Source organism: Natator depressus, chromosome 14, assembly GCF_965152275.1.
Source record: "Natator depressus isolate rNatDep1 chromosome 14, rNatDep2.hap1, whole genome shotgun sequence".
Taxonomy (NCBI): domain Eukaryota; kingdom Metazoa; phylum Chordata; order Testudines; family Cheloniidae; genus Natator; species Natator depressus.
Genome location: NC_134247.1, coordinates 5,741,427 through 5,761,570, shown reverse-complemented (window position 1 = coordinate 5,761,570; position 20,144 = coordinate 5,741,427). Strand labels below are relative to the sequence as shown.

The window sequence follows — 20,144 nt, the reverse complement described above, 5'->3', positions numbered from 1 at the left end:
AAAGAGGGCATAAAGGTCAAGGAGAGTAAGGCACAGGCCAGACAACAACTGGCAGCTGGAGAGGGGTGAAGGAGGCCAGACAAATGGCCAATAGCACAAGCATACATCTTGCTTCATTTAAATGCTGCTGAAGCTCCAGTTAGTGAGATGGGGCCATTCATCTGCAGGAGAATGGAATTCTATTTTCCCTACTTCAAGATGATTTTGTTTTCCTTTTTATCTTGCATGTGTTGTCAGCCCAAGCTTTGTAGTGGTGCAAACTCATCTTTCCTACAGGCATGATGTTGCCAGTGAGAAGCACCCGGCAATACGCAGTAATTAAAGCCTTTGTAGGCCATGCATATTTTAATTATTACTTGTTTTAATGTCAAAAGCCTGCCCACATGAGACAGAGTCTTACGTTCCATGAGGGCCTGAAATAAGGGCCAACACATTCCTTTATAGCCCCAAATATTAAACAGACATTAATTTGTTTTGAGCCCAGTATTCTTTAGATGCATATAAATCAAATTGTATAATGGAAAAAAAACCTCCTCCATATGTTGGAAAGCTGAAACAAGGCACTAACGCTAAGTGATAAAAAGTGGCGGCTGCAATAAAAGTTGATTAAAGTATTAGTTTAGCATTATGCAGAATACAACTGTATTTCATCTTTGTTAAAGCAAAGCAAGGATTGGTTTCCACTGGTGAGGCCTCTGGGTTTCAGCTGTATTCCCTGTAGGACTCCTAAAGTTCTCAGGTTCCGACTTACACAATGGCAAAGTCTAAGCGTAGTCAAGTTTTTCATCAGTGAGAAGGAAGTTAAATAACACTTGACTACAGTAGACAAAACAAGACTATGCATAGACTAACTGGAAACATCTAGAGTTTAAAATGACCTGATAGAGAAGAAGAAAAAAAATCAAAGTCGTCCCAGGAATGAAATATTCCTTCCCTGTGCTTCCTGTTCTCTTTGTTATGCTAACCAAGGTAGGATTAGATTTCCACTGGCAAAAGAAATAATATTTGTAGATTTTTTTTGTGTGTGTGTATGCGGGAAGTGGAATAGAGAGACTTAGGACTTCTTTTCCAAACTTTATTCACAAGTACAATTATTATTACTGTTTTGTATTGTTGAATACCCCATAGGCCTCAGCTGAGATTGGGGTGCAGTTGTGATAGCTGATGTACAAACACATAGTGAGAGACAGTCCTTGCTTCAAAGAGTTTATGGTCTAAATAGATAACACAGATAAAGAGTGAGAGAAGAAAGATCCGATCAGTGGTAATGTTGCGAATAGAATTCAGGTCTACTGAGTCCTAGTACAGTGCCATATCTGCTGGTGTGCAATGCTTGAGCCCAGAGTTTTTATCAGAAGGAAAAACAGTCTGCTTTTCTGTATTCTGAACATTGGTCAGGTTAACATCTGTCACTAGTTCCATGAACCCCTTTTGTTAGTATGAGGAGACACAGTCCAAGCAACCGTTTATGTACAGGAGACCTCAAACAAGTTGTATTTCTTTGGATACTCATCTGCAGTAGCTAGGAGGAAGGGGTAAGAGGGAGCTTTTCATAAATCCACCAAGCTTTTCAGAGTGCTCCAAGAACACATAGAGAATTGTCCTGGACTCTCAGCCCTGGGAGCTACGGCTGCCCATGCTAACTCTCTAGGAAAAGTCATAAGGGACTTTCAGTGGAAAGTAGGCACTTAACCTGCCTAGGCATTTTTGAAAATCCCACGAGGTGTCTATCTGCACCTTTAGGTAACTCAATACTTCTGTAAATCTGGCCCTGAGAACTAGAGAAGAGGGAAGTAACGCCTGTAACTATATTGACTCTTATTGCTTCTGGGGTGTTGCTTTTGGGCTGCCTCAAAGTTTAGTATTTTCTGCTGCTCCAGCTGCCTCTGGGGTGCTATTCATTTAGAACATGGGCTAGATCTTGTAATTAAGGGACTGAGACCACAGTTTTCAAACTCAGCTGTCTAAATCCATGTATGGTTCAAAATACGTGACCTGGTTTGCAGAGGTGTTGAAGTCAATAAGAAATGTGCGAGTTCGGCACCATCCAAAATCAGATCACTGAGTTAGGGGCCTAAATATGGATTTTGGGACATAATTTTAAACATCTAATTCTGAAATTTTGGCTTTGACTTCTAACTACCCTCCACTGTCCTCTGAGCTCACCTGCCATAGGATCACCCGCATCCCTCTGCTGTGATGAACCTCGCTAGCCCTTCCGTGTCCATTTCCAGCTTTCTTTCATTTTCATTTAATGTACTTATTTATTTAGCACTATTAAGTGAATCTTGCACTAGTAAGGTATAGGCTGCATGGAGGCAGCATACAGTCTAAGTCAGCACAGTGCAGAGTGATGTGTAACAAAGTGAACACTGAGTGGAATGTGGCCACTCTAGTGTGGCTGCGTCAAGGGGCTTTTGGAAGGAGGAAACAGGTCGAGCGGCGGCTTTAATTGGGAAGCTAATGTAATCAGGGAGGGTGATGTGAAAGATGCTGCGAAGTCAAGAGTAGGGGGGAAAGGGAGAGATCCAGAGTCTAGTGTGCTTGGGTTGTAGGCAGGTCAGTGTGTATTTGGAGATGAGATTGGGGATATAGAGGAAGGTGGAATTTTGCAGAGCCGTGGTGGGCAGGATGAGGAGCTTGGCTGCAAAGACTGTGGAAAGTTGAAGCTAGTGAAGGAATTCAAGAATTGGGGAGACAAGGTCACAGCACCGGGACAGTAACTTTGTCAGCTGCAACTTGAATGCAGAGGTGGTGAAAGCAAAAATCCAGCAAACATTTTTAAATGTCTAGAAAAGGTCCCAAAGTGAACCAAAGTTGTTCTGTGTGTGTGTGTGTGTGGAGAGGAGGGGGTAAAGGGGCCTCTTTTTGATCTTCTCTTGACCCATTTTGCACACCTCTAACTTGTACCGATCCACATGTAACACCATGTAATATGTAACCTGCCTGTCTGAAAGAAGGTTAGTACACATTCTTGTACACAATGGAAATTCCACCTGACCTTAGGAACAAAAGACTGTAAAAAAGACAACATAGGAACTTTAAGTCCCTTAGTCCTATAGTAACATTTCAGCAGGTATTTGCCAACTGACCCTGCCTGTAAACATTTGAAATATCACTTCTATTGTGAATGGTATTTCTCAAGCAGGAAATCTAAATGTTGTGCTTCGGCGACCTTAGCATTCTGTAGCCTGTGTTTGAAGAGCAGACAGGGAAGTAGCCAGGCATGTTGCTGAGTGGCTGTCACCTGTTTCTCGAGATGCCAGCAGCTAGTTAAGTAGATCCTCAGGGTTCGAGTGTAGCAGCAAACTGGGGTAAATGTTTAACTTGAATCTTTGGAGTTTGTGGCTTTCGCCTTTCCTTATTAACACAGCGTGGGGTTTTTTTCTTTACAGTTGTACAACTGCAAACACACAGATACCACAGGGGCACTTGATATAACTTGCTTATGGAAGAATGATCAAAGGTAAGGTGCTTTATGTTTTATATTCCTATCATTTCTATCAATGGGGGAGATGCTTCAAGTTTCCATGTTGGCTTTTTCTAGCGGGGCAGCAGAGCATGTAGAAAATAATATCAATATTGTGTCAGGTAGAAACAGGAGAACATCCAACTAGGGTTTCAGAATGAAGGAAAATTTTATGTTGCTCTGATGATATTTTCTACCTTTTGGGCCAGTTGACCCATATACCTTTAAGTCGTGCCATGATGTTGTCAGAAAGATCTCACTTGCAAAGCAAAAGTGACAGCAAGAAATGCAGCTCAGAGTTGTGAATTTTTGTCCTTGAGATTGTGTGGCTAGAGCTGGGAATTTTCTGACAATTTTTTTTTCTGAAAATGCTGATTCATTGAAACCAAAACTGATCGCAAAACACTTGACTCAAACAATTGAAACTTTCTGGTTTGAAAATGTCAAACAGGGTGTTTTGACAAAATTGAAACTTTTCAAACCAATTTTTTTTTTTAGTTGAAATGACTTTTTCTTTCAGAATTTTAGTAAATTTACACTAGAAAATTTTAAAAGAAAAGGTTTGAAATGGAATGAAGCATTTAAAAATTATTGAAACAAAAGATACTGATTCTTCTGAATTGTTTCACCCCCCCCCCCACCCCCCGCTCCACTCCTTTGGTTAATGAAAATTTTCAAGATTAAAACTTTTCATCAGAATTTGGAATGGGAACAATTTCAAAAGGTCAAATATTCTCATGGGATGGGAAAACCCCACTTCCCACCCAGCCCTATTTGTGTCCTGGAAGTCCTTTGGCTGCTTACATGTTTTTAAAGCAGGTCACTGAACAGACCAAACTGTTTTCATACTAATTCCATTTATATCATATTAGGATTTAAAGTGAGTAGTGACAATGAACTCTTCAAAGGTCAGACTAGATCATCACAGTGGTCTCTTCTTGCCTATGATCTGTGGAAAATCCTAATCTAGATTTCACGCACACATATGCACAGATTTCTCCTGCCTCCATTTCCCTGTTCACCAGACTGGATTCCCTGTATCTTCCTCTCTCTCTCTTTTGCACTATTGTCTTAACAGATCTCCCCGTTCAAAGAGATAGCCTTATTGTTTCTGTTGTATTAAGGTCTAAGGGTTTCATCAGCCCCTTTGAAAAGCTCAGTATAGCCTAATTATTCTACTCTCTCCAGATGATTGTATCCTTGCATTTTATTCCCTTCTATGTCTTTGTAGATGTGGGAAGAAGGTTCTTTGTGAGGGAAGCCAGCTGTTGATTCATCTGCGCAATATACAAAGGGCTAAAATGCCATTCTAACCCAATGCAGCTATGAGCTTGATTTTTGGCACAGTTCAGGCATTCGCTTTGTATTGTCAGTGTGTATGGTATAGAGCAGCTCAGAGTGAGTGCCTGGCTAAGAGGGCTCACATGCTGAGCTCTGCCTTTATGTTCGTTGACGGGGTTTTAAGTGGGGAAGGATTCAGAGGGATCTTTGCCAAAATTAAGTGCACAAAGAAAATTCAGGTAATAACTAAAGGGCTGGAGTTTTGTTTTGTTAAGTTTTAATGGAAGGCAATTTTAAAAGAAATTAAAGGTATAATGGAGGCATTGTCTATTCAATTGTCTCTAGAATCTATTGTAAATATTAGATAAGATCTGGTGCATTATTTATAAAAATGATATTACCATAAAGTTATTTGAAAACAACTAATTAATATTAATTGAGGAAGAACCAGATTCTTCCACTCTGACTCACATTGCATAGCAATTTACTCCATGAGTAGTACTATTGGTTGAATGGGGTAAGTAATGAATTTTATGGATGGGGAAACTGAGGCACAGGGGCAGCATCAAATGACTGGGACAAATTCACACAGCCAGTCAGGGGCAAGTTAAGAACAGAACTCAGCCTCTAATTCTTACCATTAGACAGTCTCTCATTCCTGATTTACACAGCCTTCAAATAGGGGTGAGGAAGAAATCTCCCCTCTCCCCACCCCCAAGTCTAACATTGTACACTCAGGTATGTGCTGGATTATGGAGTTACCTTTTTCTTAAACTATTGGGCTCTGCTCGTGGGAAGATTATTATTATGATTTATTGATATGACAGCGGCACCCGCACCTTGCTAAGCCCTGTCCACACACAGAAGAGAGAGATTATTGGTCTGACCGTATCTCGTCAGGATAGGGACTAAGTTCCTACATTCCTAGGAATCAAAACCAGAGGGCAGAGACAGTCCTTTTGTTCTGTTTGTACAGTATCTGGCACAATGGAGTCCTAGGCCATGACTGTGGCTCCGAAGTGCTACAGTAATGTAAATATATAAATAACGACTAGTAATTTTGAGTTGCTTTGAGAATATGGTAAGCAAAGGTTCACAAGCGCATTATATAATATAAGAGTGACACATTGCAATAAGCACAAGGAGCCATGAAGTTTCACCATTTTCACATGCCTTGGAGGCAAATTATAAATGACAGTTTAGGAGCTATTTATGCATATCTCGCTCCTGTAAACATAAAAAATGTTACCATTGGTGGGGGCGGGGAGAGAAAAATCACTCTGGTCTCATTCACCCTCAGCCATCCTAGGTGCACTGACTTGTTTTTCTGTGCTTGCAAGATGGAAAGTACCACTGTGACAAAGTCCAGGATCTAGTTCGGGCTGGACAGAAAATTGCCCTGATCAATGCAAAGGAATGCAGCCTACGCAGTGAGGAATGGGATTTCATGCCAGTCCCTGCTCTGATCGGTGCTTGTAGTTTAGTTAGCAGGAAGAATTGTCATGATCCTGGGGAGAGGGTAATGTGCAGTTGCTATGGTGAATAACAGCTGTTGGCAGGATTCTGAGACTCCTACTATTTCAATAGAGCATTGAAATGAAGGGGAGTACTTCGGGGTAGGAAGCATGATCTGATAGGAGAGAGAATCTGGCCCAAGTGAAGGAAGAAGTCTGAATCTGGCCCATAAGAAGGAGAAAAGTAAACGTGGAATGACATTAATTTTCAAGTTTCAGAGTAACAGCCGTGTTAGTCTGTATTCGCAAAAAGAAAAGGAGGACTTGTGGCACCTTAGAGACTAACCAATTTATTTGAGCATAAGCTTTCGTGAGCTACAGCTCACTTCATCTCAAATAAATTGGTTAGTCTCTAAGGTGCCACAAGTACTCCTTTTCTTTTTATTAATTTTCAAGAAGCTCATGGATTTAGCTTGTTCCTAGTCTGTTCACGAAATAAGTATAAAGACAATTGCAGAGTTACGGCCAATAAAATGGCACCTGTTGTAAAGTAGCTGAAGTCAGATGTTGCAATCTGCCGAGAGGTTACAAAATCAGAACAGGTTCTCTGGAAGAGTGTGAGACTTGGCAAAAAGATAAGGAACTTTCCATCTATTCAAATATACCCTAGGGCTGTACAGGCTAAAGTGCCTTATTATTTGTCAGGTGCTTGATATTTGAGACGAGTCAGTCTATTTCCTGGTGTTTTTGTGCAATCTGGCAATTCAGCAAAGCACGTGAGCATGTGCTGAACGTTAAGCAGGGAGGCCTAGCTACTAAAATACACACAGACAATGGGACGTCACACCTGCTCACATGATTTGCTGGACGGACGGCGCAGCAGAATGCCAAGGAACAGATGGGTTATTCAGAACTTGAATTTCCATCCTGACCCTTAAGCGTGTCATTTCTCCAGGTCAGTGGAGAGACAACAGAAGGGCATTGTGGGGAATTTTGCACTGCTGCTGCCTGGACTGTACTAGGTTTGTGAGGAACAATTAATACTTTGTGCTTGTAGGCCCTGTGTACATTAGGGAATTTTAGAAAAGCATTCCCACTGGGGCCAGCCCCAGCTCAGCTTTACCAGTGGGTGCCATAGTATAGACAATAAGAACGGCCCTACTGGGTCAGACCAAAGATCCATCTAGCCCAGTACCCTGTCTTCAGACAGTGGCCAGTGCCAGGTGCCCCAGAGGGAATTAACAGAACAGGTAATCATTGAGTGATCCATCCCCTGTCGCCCATTCCCAGCTTCTGGCAAACAGAGGCTAGGGACACCATCCCTGCCCATCCTGGCTAATAGCTCCCTTAATGTGTGGTCTTTTATATTGCTGCTGAATAAGTGGAATTCACACAGCGTTAAAACCACAAGCATGGAGGGTGACATTCTCCAGCACCATTAATTCATCATGGCTCATTGGCATTCATTTGACTAATAGGAGGAGAAAATTAAACAACTCCTTCTTTACATGTGTCAAGTGTCTCACATCTCACATGCTCTGCAGCCCATAATTCCATTGGATAATAGCATTTTGCAGTGGTGAAATATTAAAATAAAATAATACCACTCCAAAATGTCAGGGTTTCTTTTACAGGAAATCTATTGATGTTAAAATAAATAGAATTATATTCATTTTCATTTTTTTAAATGAAAAGAGGATTTATCCAGTTTCTACAATATGCTTAAGGATTTATAGCACATGATCACATGCAGGTTTATTAGGGGCATAAGGAGTTGGCATACGGCATCCTCTGGATAAAGCTGCTCAGTGCTGCTTTGTCTGGACAATGAGGATTTTTCATCTTAATCATTATTCCTGGGACCATATGTGGCCCTGCATTTTACAGAGCTGTTTTAGTTTTATTACATAAAAGGGGTGGGTGAGCACTTCTTGCTGGTACATTTTGCTAGAGACAGCGGGAAGAATGATCTTATAGTGAAGTCATTGGGCTGTGACTCTGTACAGCTGGGTTCAAAAACTATTGCACTAACAATTTTGCAAAATGTTTTCATTGTTCATCACAATGTTCCAGCTGAAAGCACTCTCATTCTTAAGGTGAAAGCATTACAGAGAACACAAGGAGCAAAAGAACCTACACACATGCTAAAAAGCTTACCAGGGGTCACTCAGCTCCAGCCTTGGGGCCCAGTAGCTATCAATCATTCATAACCCACAACTGGGTTCTCCCTGTGGTTACCAGTTCATAACTGTGTCAAATTCAGAATCAGAACAACCATGAATAGTTCAGTCTTTCCTCTATGCAGCTTGGGCCTTTGATCTTGGCCTCACATAACAAGTGATCAGCAGACAATGGCTCTCTCCTCTGGGTGTAGTTTCAAAAGGCTGGGTTTTTGCATAACTGGAGGTGGGGAATTTGCATTTACCTCCCCATAGATCTTCCCCAAGAAAACCACTTAACACTTTTTGTTCCCAAGGTCCATTCTTGTCTGTCACATTGTTCAATACAGTCCTTTGACCCCTCAGGTCTCACATCTGTCTCATCTCCCCCCTTGAAAGGTTACATAAAATTCAGGACAACAATAATACATAAACCATTCATTTAATGTAACAGATCCCCAAAACACTTAATTCACGAGGGCCTCCCAAGAATATGGCAGTAAATTGCCATATCTTTCCCACCTCCCTCCGAAAGAAGTGGGTGTAACTAGGATGATTGACCAGCATCATAATGGAACCCATTGACTTATTTCATGGAAAGGATCATAGAATCATAGAATATCAGGGTTGGAAGGGACCTCAGGAGGTCATCTCCTGCTCAACCCTGCTCAAAGCAGGACCAATCCCCAACTAAATCATACTAGCCGGGGCTTTGTCAAGCCTGACCTTAAAAACCTCTAAGGAAGGAGATTCCACCACCTCCCTAGGTAACGCATTCCAGTGTTTCACCACCCTCCTAGTGAAAAAGTTTTTCCTAATAGCCAACCTAAACCTCCCCCACTGCAACTTGAGACCATTACTCCTCGTTCTGTCATCTGCTACTACTGAGAACAGTCTAGATCCATCCTCTTTGGAACGCCCTTTCAGGTAGTTGAAAGCAGCTATCAAATCCCCCCTCATTCTTCTCTTCCACAGACTAAACAATCCCAGTTCCCTCAGCCTCTCCTCATAAATCATGTGTTCCAGTCTCTTAATCATTTTTGTTGCCCTCCTTTGGACATTTTCCAATTTTTCCACATCCTTCTTGTAGTGTGGGGCCCAAAACTGGACACAGTACTCCAGATGAGGCCTCACCAATGTCGAACAGAGGGGAACGATCACGTCCCTCAATCTGCTGGCAATGCCCCTACTTATACATCCCAAAATGCCACTGGCCTTCTTGGCAACAAGGGCACACTGTTGACTCATATCCAGTTTCTCATCCACTGTAACCCCTAGGTCCTTTTCTGCAGAACTGCTGCCTAGCCATTCGGTCCCTAGTCTGTAGCGGTGCCTGGGATTCTTCTGTCCTAAGTGCAGGACTCTGCACTTGTCCTTGTTGAACCTCATCAGATTTCTTTTGGCCCAATCCTCTAATTTGTCTAGGTCCCTCTGTATCCTATCCCTACCCTCCAGCGTATCTACCTCTCCTCCCAGTTTAGTGTCATCTGCAAACTTGCTGAGGGTGTAATCCACACCATCCTCCAGATCATTAATGAAGATATTGAACAAAACCAGCCCCAGAACCGACCCTTGAGGCACTCCACTTGATACCGGCTGCCAACTAGACGTGGAGCCATTGATCACTACCCGTTGAGCCTGACAATCTAGCCAGCTTTCTACCCACCTTATAGTCCATTCATCCAGCCCATACTTCTTTAACTTGCTGGCAAGAATATTGTGGGAGACCATGTCAAAAGCTTTGCTAAAGTCAAGGAACAACACGTCCACTGCTTTCCCCTCATCCACAGAGCCAGTTATCTTGTCATAGAAGGCAATTAGATTAGTCAGGCATGACTTGCCCTTGGTGAATCCATGCTGACTGTTCCTGATCACTTTCCTCTCCTCTAAGTGCTTCAGAATTGATTCCTTGAGGACCTGCTCCATGATTTTTCCAGGGACTGAGGTGAGGCTGACTGGCCTGTAGTTCCCCAGATCCTCCTTCTTCCCTTTTTTAAAGATGGGCACTACATTAGCCTTTTTCCAGTCGTCTGGGACCTCCCCTGATCGCCATGAGTTTTCAAAGATAATGGCCAATAGCTCTGCAATCACATCTGCCAACTCCTTTAGCACTCTCGGATGCAGCACATCCAGTCCCATGGACTTGTGCTCGTCCAGCTTTTCTAAATAGTCCCGAACCACTTCTTTCTCCACAGAGGGCTGGTCACCTCCTCCCCATGCTGTGCTGCCCAGTGCAGTAGTCTGGGAGCTGACCTTGTTCGTGAAGACAGAGGGAAAAAGAGCATTGAGTACATTAGCTTTTTCTACATCCTGTGTCACTAGGTTGCCTCCCTCATTCAGTAAGGGGCCCACATTTTCCTTGACTTTCTTCTTGTTGCTAACATACCTGAAGAAACCCTTCTTGTTACTCTTAACATCTCTTGCTAGCTGCAACTCCAGGTGTGATTTGGCCTTCCTGATTTCACTCCTGCATGCCCGAGCAATATTTTTGTACTCTTCCCTGGTCATTTGTCAAATCTTCCACTTCTTGTAAGCTTCTTTTTTGTGTTTAAGATCAGCAAGGATTTCACTGTTAAGCCAAGCTGGTCACCTGCCATATTTACTATTCTTTCTACACATCGGGATGGTTTGTCCCTGTAACCTCAATAAGGATTCTTTAATATACAGCCAGCTCTCCTGGACTCCTTTCCCCCTCATGTTATTCTCCCAGGGGATCCTGCCCATCAGTTCCCTGAGGTTGTCAAAGTCTGCTTTTCTGAAGTCCAGGGTCCGTATTCTGCTGCTATCCTTTCTTCCTTGTGTCAGGATCCTGAACTCGACCATCTCATGGTCACTGCCCCCCAGGTTCCCATCCACTTTTGCTTCCCCTACTAATTCTTCCCAATTTGTGAGCAGCAGGTCAAGAAGAGCTTTGCCGCTAGCTGGTTCCTCCAGCACTTGCACCAGGAAATTATCCCCTACACTTTCCAAAAACTTCCTGGATTGTCTGTGCACTGCTGTATTGCTCTCCCAGCAGATATCAGGGTGATTGAAGTCTCCCATGAGAACCAGGGCCTGCGATCTAGTAACTTCCGTTAGTTGCAGGAAGAAAGCCTCGTCCACCTCATCCCCCTGGTCCGGTGGTCTATAGCAGACTCCCACCACGACATCACCCTTGTTGCTCACACTTCTAAACTTAATCCAGAGACTCCCAGGTTTTTCTGCAGTTTCATAGCGGAGCTCTGAGCAGTCATACTGCTCCCTTACATACAATGCAACTCCCCCACCTTTTCTGCCCTGCCTGTCCTTACTGAACAGTTTATATCCATCCATGACAGTACTCCAGTCATGTGAGTTATCCCACCAAGTCTCTGTTATGCCAATCACATCATAATTCGTTGACTGTGCCAGGACTTCCAGTTCTCCCTGCTTGTTTCCCAGGCTTCTTGCATTTGTGTATAGGCACTTGAGATAACTTGCTGTTTGTCCTGCTTTCTTAGTATGAGGCAGGAGCCCTCCCCTCTCACACACTCATGCTCATGCTTCCTCCCAGTATCCCACTTCCCCACTTACCTCAGGGCTTTGGTCTTCTTCCCCCGGTGAACCTAGTTTAAAGCCCTCCACACTAGGTTAGTCCCTGGATGGCAAAGGTTTATTCCCTGGATGCCGATTCTGCCATGATCTTTCATAATTTCGCATTTCAACTGTTCAGATAATAAGCATTCTGGTAGCAAGCCAGCATACAGCCTTCAGAAATCCATACTGAGTGGTTTGACATCTGTCTGTGGAACCTATGGGACAGAGCTCTGACATGCCCTTTCTTATGCCTGGTACCCCAAAACCTTTGGCTGAGAACTTGAGACCTGGTCCTCCCACTCCCATCTGGTTTCTAGGGAGTGTGTGTGGTGTCCCTGCATCCTTCAAGGGGTTGGCTGCATCAGTGATGGGTTGAGGTTCTCCATCACAAACAGCATTTTTTGGACCAAAGGGAGAAATAAGGTAAAGCTGGCTCCCCGTGAAGCAGCTTTCAACCAGGCACTACTTTTAACAGCAGAGGGTTTGGGCAAGAGAGATTATTTAAACCTCCCTGTAGCGGGGCAGTCACCCTGCTCTGGCTCAGCAAGGGTTAAAAGCAAGCCCGTGGAGAGGGCTGGGGCTGAGAGCCAATCAGAAAAGGCTGGGAAGCAGCCAATCAGGGCCAGACTGGGCCCTATAAAAGAGCTGCTGAGCCAGAAGGCAGGGAGTCTCTCTCTAGCTGTGGAGAGAGAAGGACCTGGCATAATACATAAGCCATTCACTTAAGTTTACATATCTTTGGTGTCCATTTCTCCCAAGGATATGACAGGAGAGGGAACAAAGGGCACTCATTGGAGTCAATGAAAAGATGGGCTTCAATGAGCCCTGGGTTAAATCCCATTGACCTTGCAAATTCTCCCCTCTGTTGGCAATTGATTCAACTCTCATTGTGCCACAGGAGTTGGATCAGCTTTTGGTTTTCTTGAGAGGAATCGGTCTCTTGAGATGTCAGATAGTGAAGTTTATCAAACCATTTCATACCAGTCAGAGCTTGGCAAGTCTACGAAAGCTCTGGAGCAATGGAAAATAGGAAAATCAAACACAGATTAGAGCGGGCCAACTCAACTGTATTCTGCAATCTAGTCTTCTGAATTGTATATATTTACCTTTTAATAATGATCCTTGCCAAGCACACAGGCCTGGCTTGATAACACCTGTTCAAGGAGATAGTATTTATATTTTGAACATGAGTAGCAGGCACTTATTAGGAGGCACCATACATTTTTATGAGACTTCATTTGATAACCCAGACCAATTTCCATCACTAAGCAAACAAAGCATTATATTATTCCTATATTCTGAAACATAAAGTAAATAACACACAAAGCAGCAAACTGCAGATAAGATTAAATCACAAGCTTTTTGAAAGTCATTCTAATCTACAGCGTACAAAACTCTGGCACAGGGATGAATGATAATGGCTTTCCAGAATCATATGATCTTGATCTCCAAAATTATGCTCCGTTATCCTTAGGGAGCTCAGGCTCTTTTCCACGACTAGTTTTTATCTATCATCTTTAACCTGTAGAGGGGTGTGTGTGAGTATGACTGGAAAACTTTTGTCCCCTTTGACATGCTCAGAGAACCACGTTTTTAAAGTAGAGATTATATATATTAAAAAAAAATCTTACTCTGCTATGCATAATAGTGCACTTTGTCAAACACAAAGACACAGAAGTTGCCAAATTAAAATAAGGAACTCTACTGGAGACCTGGAGAAATCCAGTCCTTTAAATAAACTTCTCCAGTAGAATTTAGGATTCTTTTTTAAAATAAGACACTGTATTCCTTTTCATGCCTTTTAGACAGGGTTTTCCTTCTGGCCACATGTGAATATATTCTAAATAAAAATAAATTCAGAGAAAATGAGAATTATATCTAGGTCTTAATTTTCAACTGGGCCTTAGCTGGCTTCCATTTTTGCAGGATAAATTTTGCTCCTGGAAATAATCATACTCATATTTGTTGTGGGCACAGACAGACAGCTGAATATGCAACTTCTAATATTTCTTACTGTGATGAACTGTGGGCACGAAAAAGCAGGATCAACTAATTATTCGCTGTCACAAAAAAATTACACCTATAGAAATGGCGGCTGACTTGATACTCAACAGGAAAATCTGAAGCTCCTTTGAATGTTAGAAGTCCATTTTCCAGCTATCTACATATTAAGAAGAAATTAAGGTGCCAATCCTGATGTACTTCAACGGGAGTTTTGCCCCAAATGCAGGACTGGGTCCCCAAACTACACAGTTTGTTCAACTTAGTCACTGTCTGCAGTGAATCCCATTAGATAAAGGAAAGGAGTACTTGTGGCACCTTAGAGACTAAACAATTTATTTGAGCATAAGCTTTCGTGAGCTACAGCTCACTTCATCGGATGCATACTGTGGAAAGTATAGAAGATCTTTTTATACACACAAATTGGTTAGTCTCTAAGGTGCCACAAGTACTCCTTTTCTTTTTGCGAATACAGACTAACACGGCTGTTACTCTGAAACCCATTAGATGAAGGGGAGAAAACATAATCGACATTTTTATAACAAAGACATTTCTTAACTAATATTAACAGGATGAAGAAAAAGAAAAATATTTTATTTTATTTTGCATAGGATCTTTCAGAAGTGACAAAAGAAGTGGCTAGTTTGGCCATGTCACTGGAAAAAAAATATAATTTGGGACATTTTCCCCATTTTATTTCTGCAGCAAGCTGCATTTGCTGCTAGGATTAAAGATGTTTAATTGAAGATCAAAAGACCCCCCAGCATATTTGTTTTCAGGTACAAAATCATACGAAACTTATATCTGGAAAAAGTTTTTTCTTCTTCTCAGATTTAGAAGAATGAGATACTCCTGATTACGATGAAGGAACAACACAAAGCAATAAACAGCCTAACAAAATGGACTTTGCTTGTGTGTTTAAGATTAAGGCTAAAGCAGGTGTGTTTTAAAACTAACAATAAGTGACATTAACTAGGATGAGAAGCTTGCAGAATTTTCTTAGTATCAGCTTGTTGTTTCATCTTCAAGGTCACACTGCTCCAGGCTGAAAAGAGACCTACATTTTCTGAACAATCCTGTGTTTTATTTGTCTTTGCTCATGCAGGGCTTTTGTGGTGCTGAATGGATAGCGCCCACTCAAACACAACACTTAGGTCCCTCTCTTTATCTTAATGAGGCCCAGTATAAGAGTAACTGAACTTTGTGCTTGTTAAACAATAATGACTATTCAGCCTATTAAACGGCGCCAGAGGGATGAAAACAGAATACATCTCTATTCGTACCGATCCTGACATTCAGCTCTATCTTTCAGATGACATGCAAAACTGATATCCTGAGCACATGTGGCCAATAAAGCTTCCAGGCAATTTTCTGAAAGAAAAGTTGTTAAAACAGTCCCCCCAATCCAAAGTCTATCTTGGGTAACTGCATTCTGCTGACCTCAGTTCCTGTCACTCAGTTTAATTTATTATCATATTAATTATTATTGATTATGTATATTATAGTAGTGCTTAAGGGCACCAATCCTGGATTGGGGTCCCATTGTACAACTGTACAAACATGTAGCAATTACATGGTCCCCACCCCAGATTGCTTACAATCTAATTAGCAGCCTAACTTTGTATCCTAAACTGCTGAATGGTGATATTGGATACAGTTAAACAACTGCCGCATTCCACCAAAGAGGATAAAGTGATAAAGTGATAAAGTGAACTCCATTTGTGGTTTATATTTTAGATTGTAAAGTTTGTGACTAAGCTTTGGAATGAAAGGTGCTGAAGAATGCTGTTATTATGAATGTTCAGCCATGCAAAATAATAACCTCAGTGTAAGGAGCTAAATTGTGGCTAACCCTGGTGTGGGAGTATGGGAAGGGAAGCATAGGTCCTCCTGAGTTTAAGGGCTCCTGCTGACTAGCACCCCCAACAGTACGGATCACCCAAAAGGTGTGCGTGGGGGCAGGGGGAGAGCATGTCTCTGCCCAAGTACTCTCTGGTTAGTGGAGTTGGCTGGATGCAGAAGGAGCATACACTGAAGTCCTTGAAGAAGTGTAGAAGAGGCTGCAGTCCCCTCTGTGCACTGGTGAGCTCTGGAAGACACTGGGGGAGATGTCAGAGCACAGCTCCCATGGAAAGTCAACATGACTTGTGCTCCTTAGCTCCCTTGGGCACATTGGAGAAAATCTCCCCCATGTCTCCCTGAGAACTGATGCCTCTTGGGACCCCAGGAGTTGGCTACGGGGTTTGTCAGGGTTGGCTTCTGTCTGTTTATCAGATATCACATTTGAATTCTCTTCCCAACAATTAAATGTTTCTAATGTACTGTTCCTGAGCAGGTGCTAAAGCCAGACTGACCTGTGTCAGCTGATAGAGCGATACAGGATATAAAATACAGAACTACAGGAAGTGGGGAGGAGGGTTCCAGTGTCAATCTACTAGAATAAACCCAAATCCTCAATAGTGGCTGAATTTATTCAAACAATCCCATTGTCTTTCCAAGGCTAATGCAAATGAATACTGTGTTAGCAAAGTGAATTAAGAGGGATTCCATGTCAATGAACATATATAATGTCCCAGCCCAGGAGAGTACCATTTAATTGACGAGTGACTTTATGTCTACAGAGTATTTATAACAAAGAGTCAAGGTCAGCTTTACATGGTTGTACTATCTAGCTGCTTGGTTGTTTGAGAAAGCTGTTGCTTTGCAGGCAAGAAAGAATAAGAGTAAATTCATTACGCTGTGACACATTTCTTTATCCCCTGAATAAAGCCAACTTGATAGCCACAAAGTTGTCATCTGTATTTAGATACATACATTAATTTACTCAAGTATAACATAGATGCTGGGTTTTTTTAAAGCAGATATTTTAAAGCAGTTATTGTTCAACTTCTTAGCCATCTGATGTTAAGAGAGATTAACTATTAATACCTGCTTGGTAAGCTTCGTAAAATGAATAAGGGGTCAACCTATATCTCATATAAATCATTAGGTGTCTTTCTACTGATTTCAATCAGACCTGGATTTAAGTATCCCCATTACGGTAATACAGGGATCGGCAACCTTTGGCATGCGGCCTGTCAGGGAAATCTGCTGGCGGGCCGGGCCGGTTTGTTTACCTGCAGCATCGGCAGGTTCGGCTGATCGCAGCTCCCACTGGCTGAAGTTCACAACTCCAGGCCAATGGGGGCTGCGGGAAGCGGTGAGGACCAAGGGATGTGCTGGCTGCCACTTCCTGCAGCCCCCATTGGCCTGGAACGGCAAACCCTGGCCAATGGGAGCTGCAATCGGCCAAACCGGTGGATGCTGCAGGTAAACAAACTGTCCTGGCAGGCCAGTGGCTTTCCCTGATGGGCTGTGTGCCAAAGGTTGCTGACCCCTGCGGTAATATAGGAGCACCTCAGAAATATTAATTAATTGTATCCTCACAAAACACCTTGGAGATAGAGTTATGCTATTATTCCTATTTTACAGCAGGGGAATAGAGAATGGGAGCTTGCTCAATGTCCTACTGTGGTTCAGCCAATGTTTGAACCCAGCTCACACCAGTCCCAGTCCAGTCCCTTAACCAATTCCAGTCTTATTTCCATAGAAAGGTTCATTAAGGCAGTGGAAATAGCATGCAGCAGGTCAAGTGCAAGACCCTGCAGGAGAAGGGCCTGGGACTACAAGGGTGGTAGGCGTCTACATCACCACCAGAAGCTCAGGCAAGGGTCCTCCTGCGGGTCCCTGTGAAGCTAGGCACTTCAGGAAGTATCGTCCGGCAGGGCCTGAGTGGCGGTCTGTTGCAGCCCACTGATTGGGCTGTGCTGGTATGTAACCCAGGAAACTTTCACAAGGAGAAGTCTGAGCAATGATGCAGACCACCTGCTTGCTTGCACTCCAGATCTTGTCTTGCTGCACACCCTAGACCCCAGCTCCTGATCCCAATTCATCCCTGACTCCACTACTCAGCTCCTGAATGCAACTTGGCAACTGACCCATGCCCACGGCCCAGCACTGAGCGGTAACGTGGGGTGCTCTTGGAGAACAAGCTGGTGGTGGAAGTCTGATGTACAAGACACATTAAAAAGAACAAAAGAATTATTCAAAGAGGTTGAGGAAGCAGATCATGATAACGAGACACTCAAAAGTGCATACAGAGGGACAAGGTGGGTGAGGTGAAATCTTTTATTGGACCAACCTCTGTTGGTAGAAGAGACAAGCTTTTGAGCTACAGAGAGCTCTTCTTCATGTCTGTGGAAGGTATTTAGAGTGTCACAGCTAAATACAAAGTGGACCAGATTGCTTAGCATAAGTAGTTAATGCATATTCTAAGAGATTGAAGTGCCATGAGAGAAGTTAAATCCGAAGAAAGAATTTGTGCACTGGGGAAGTACACTTAGTGCCATCTGAGAGAGAGCTGGAGAACTGAAAAGAAGAACTGAATATGCAGGGGTGGCAGGGAAATGGCAGCAGGAGTATTGTCGGACTAATAATTAAATAACAAACTGAAAGGAGAAGTGTGCTTGCATATGTGTTTGTCCTGCTCTGCTCTATGCTTTGGAAAGAGTGGGTCTTAGGGAGATGGAAGAAAGTAAGATACAGGTAGTAGAAAACAATGCAATGAGAGAATGACAGCCAAGCAGATGGTAGACAGAATGCACATGGAAGAAATGAGGTGTAAGATGAAGTTTGGACTTTCAGTGATAGGTAGGCTGAAGAGTGCAGGTTTGAGGTGAGCTGGGCATGTGATAAGAATGGGAGAAGAATGACCAGCAAAGGAAGCATGGGAGGAAGAAGACAGCAAGAAAGAACATGAAAGACTGAGGATATGACCGAAAGACTCTATCAAGAGAAGTTGGATGAGAAAAGGACTGGAACTCCAAGACCTACAAACTGATGTCATTGACAAGAAGGAATGGGGAAGGACTGTGAGCACCTCAGACACCATGTAAACAGGAAAAGGAGTCGAGAAGTGAAGTGTTCCATAGAAACCACACCCACAGCTGGCACTATTCATAGAGAGTGTATCTGAAAATGGAATTACTTTCATATTTATATTTAGGCTCATAGCTATTAAGACTACAGGAGGGAGGGAGCTGGATTACAACTGCTTTGTTTGCAAAACTTACTTCCACTGTCTTTAAACTTTTTTTAAGGAATCAATTGTGCCCATTTTTAATGTACTCTTTCTCTATAAATATGAACTAAGAACATTAGGCTAGTCTGACCCTAGGTCTCCTTGGAAGAACAGTAGATGGGAATGCAAAAAACCCAATATTCTTACATGTCAAATCTAAGTCCAGGTGCTGCACAAGCCCATTTCCTCCCTTCAGTGTTTTATTTTTTCCCAGGCCTATAATTCCCCCATGGGAAACTAGGAGAAATGTTAATTTATTTTTTTTTCTTTTATTAAAGTAACAGCTCTGGTGATTTAAACAATCAAGCACATGTTCTTATGCTGTCTGTACCTTCTGCTCTCCATAAATGGTGATGTGGGCAAGAAAGTAAGGAAATGACATTAACCTTTTCCATCTGATAAATAAGGGCTCTATTCAGCTGCAATAATCCACATCCTTCCCCAGAGATCCAGTTAATTTTAAATGAACTGCGCCCTTAGGTATTAAATTATTTCCACACTGGCTGGCAGATTTCTTGGTGAATTATTCAAGTCCAGGACTGAAGTAGTCTCCCTATGCAACAGTGGATGAGGAAACTGGCCTTCTAGATTTCCTAGTAACCTGATTGTCCTGCTGATAGGGCTGATGGATTCATCAGGCTCCCACAGAATTTATGACCAGCAGCTGTGCCCATTGAAGACAACAGGAGCAGGACTGGCTCAATGATCCATTTGATAGCACACCTTGCTGTCCTGGTCTACAGCGAATTCTTCCCCCTTGGCAACCATGATACACCCTCAGTTTATGGAAAGTAAGGGGAAAAGGAAGCCTGGAATGGGTGGAAAGTGAAAGTGTTTGTGGGTGTGGCCTGTTTACAAGCCATCCATAAATGCAGATTCAGGTGTACAGATGTCCTTGTGTTAAGGAAACAGTTATTTTCAAGACAAGTGGCAGTGAGAGGATGGATGTGGGGCAATGACTCATCACTGCTACACTCTCCCTGCAACATGCTCGTTAAGGCTAAAATGTACCAGAAAAGATGGGATCCAACTTTTTTTTTTCTTGCAACATATAGATTGCTCTGGTCAGGCTGGTGCCTGCTCAGACATACAAACGATGAACAGCA

General features: G+C 42.7%; 1 protein-coding gene across 1 annotated transcript in view; it reads left to right on the top strand.

Annotated features, from left to right (window-relative positions):
- Positions 1 to 3,311: 3,311 nt before the first annotated feature.
- KCNJ16 (potassium inwardly rectifying channel subfamily J member 16) overlaps positions 3,312 to 20,144 on the top strand; it is a 48,733-nt gene continuing 31,900 nt past the window's right edge. The window contains exon 1 of the mRNA XM_074971056.1: positions 3,312 to 3,466. The gene's annotated coding sequence lies outside the window, so the exon portion shown is untranslated. The remainder of the gene's footprint in view (positions 3,467 to 20,144) is intronic.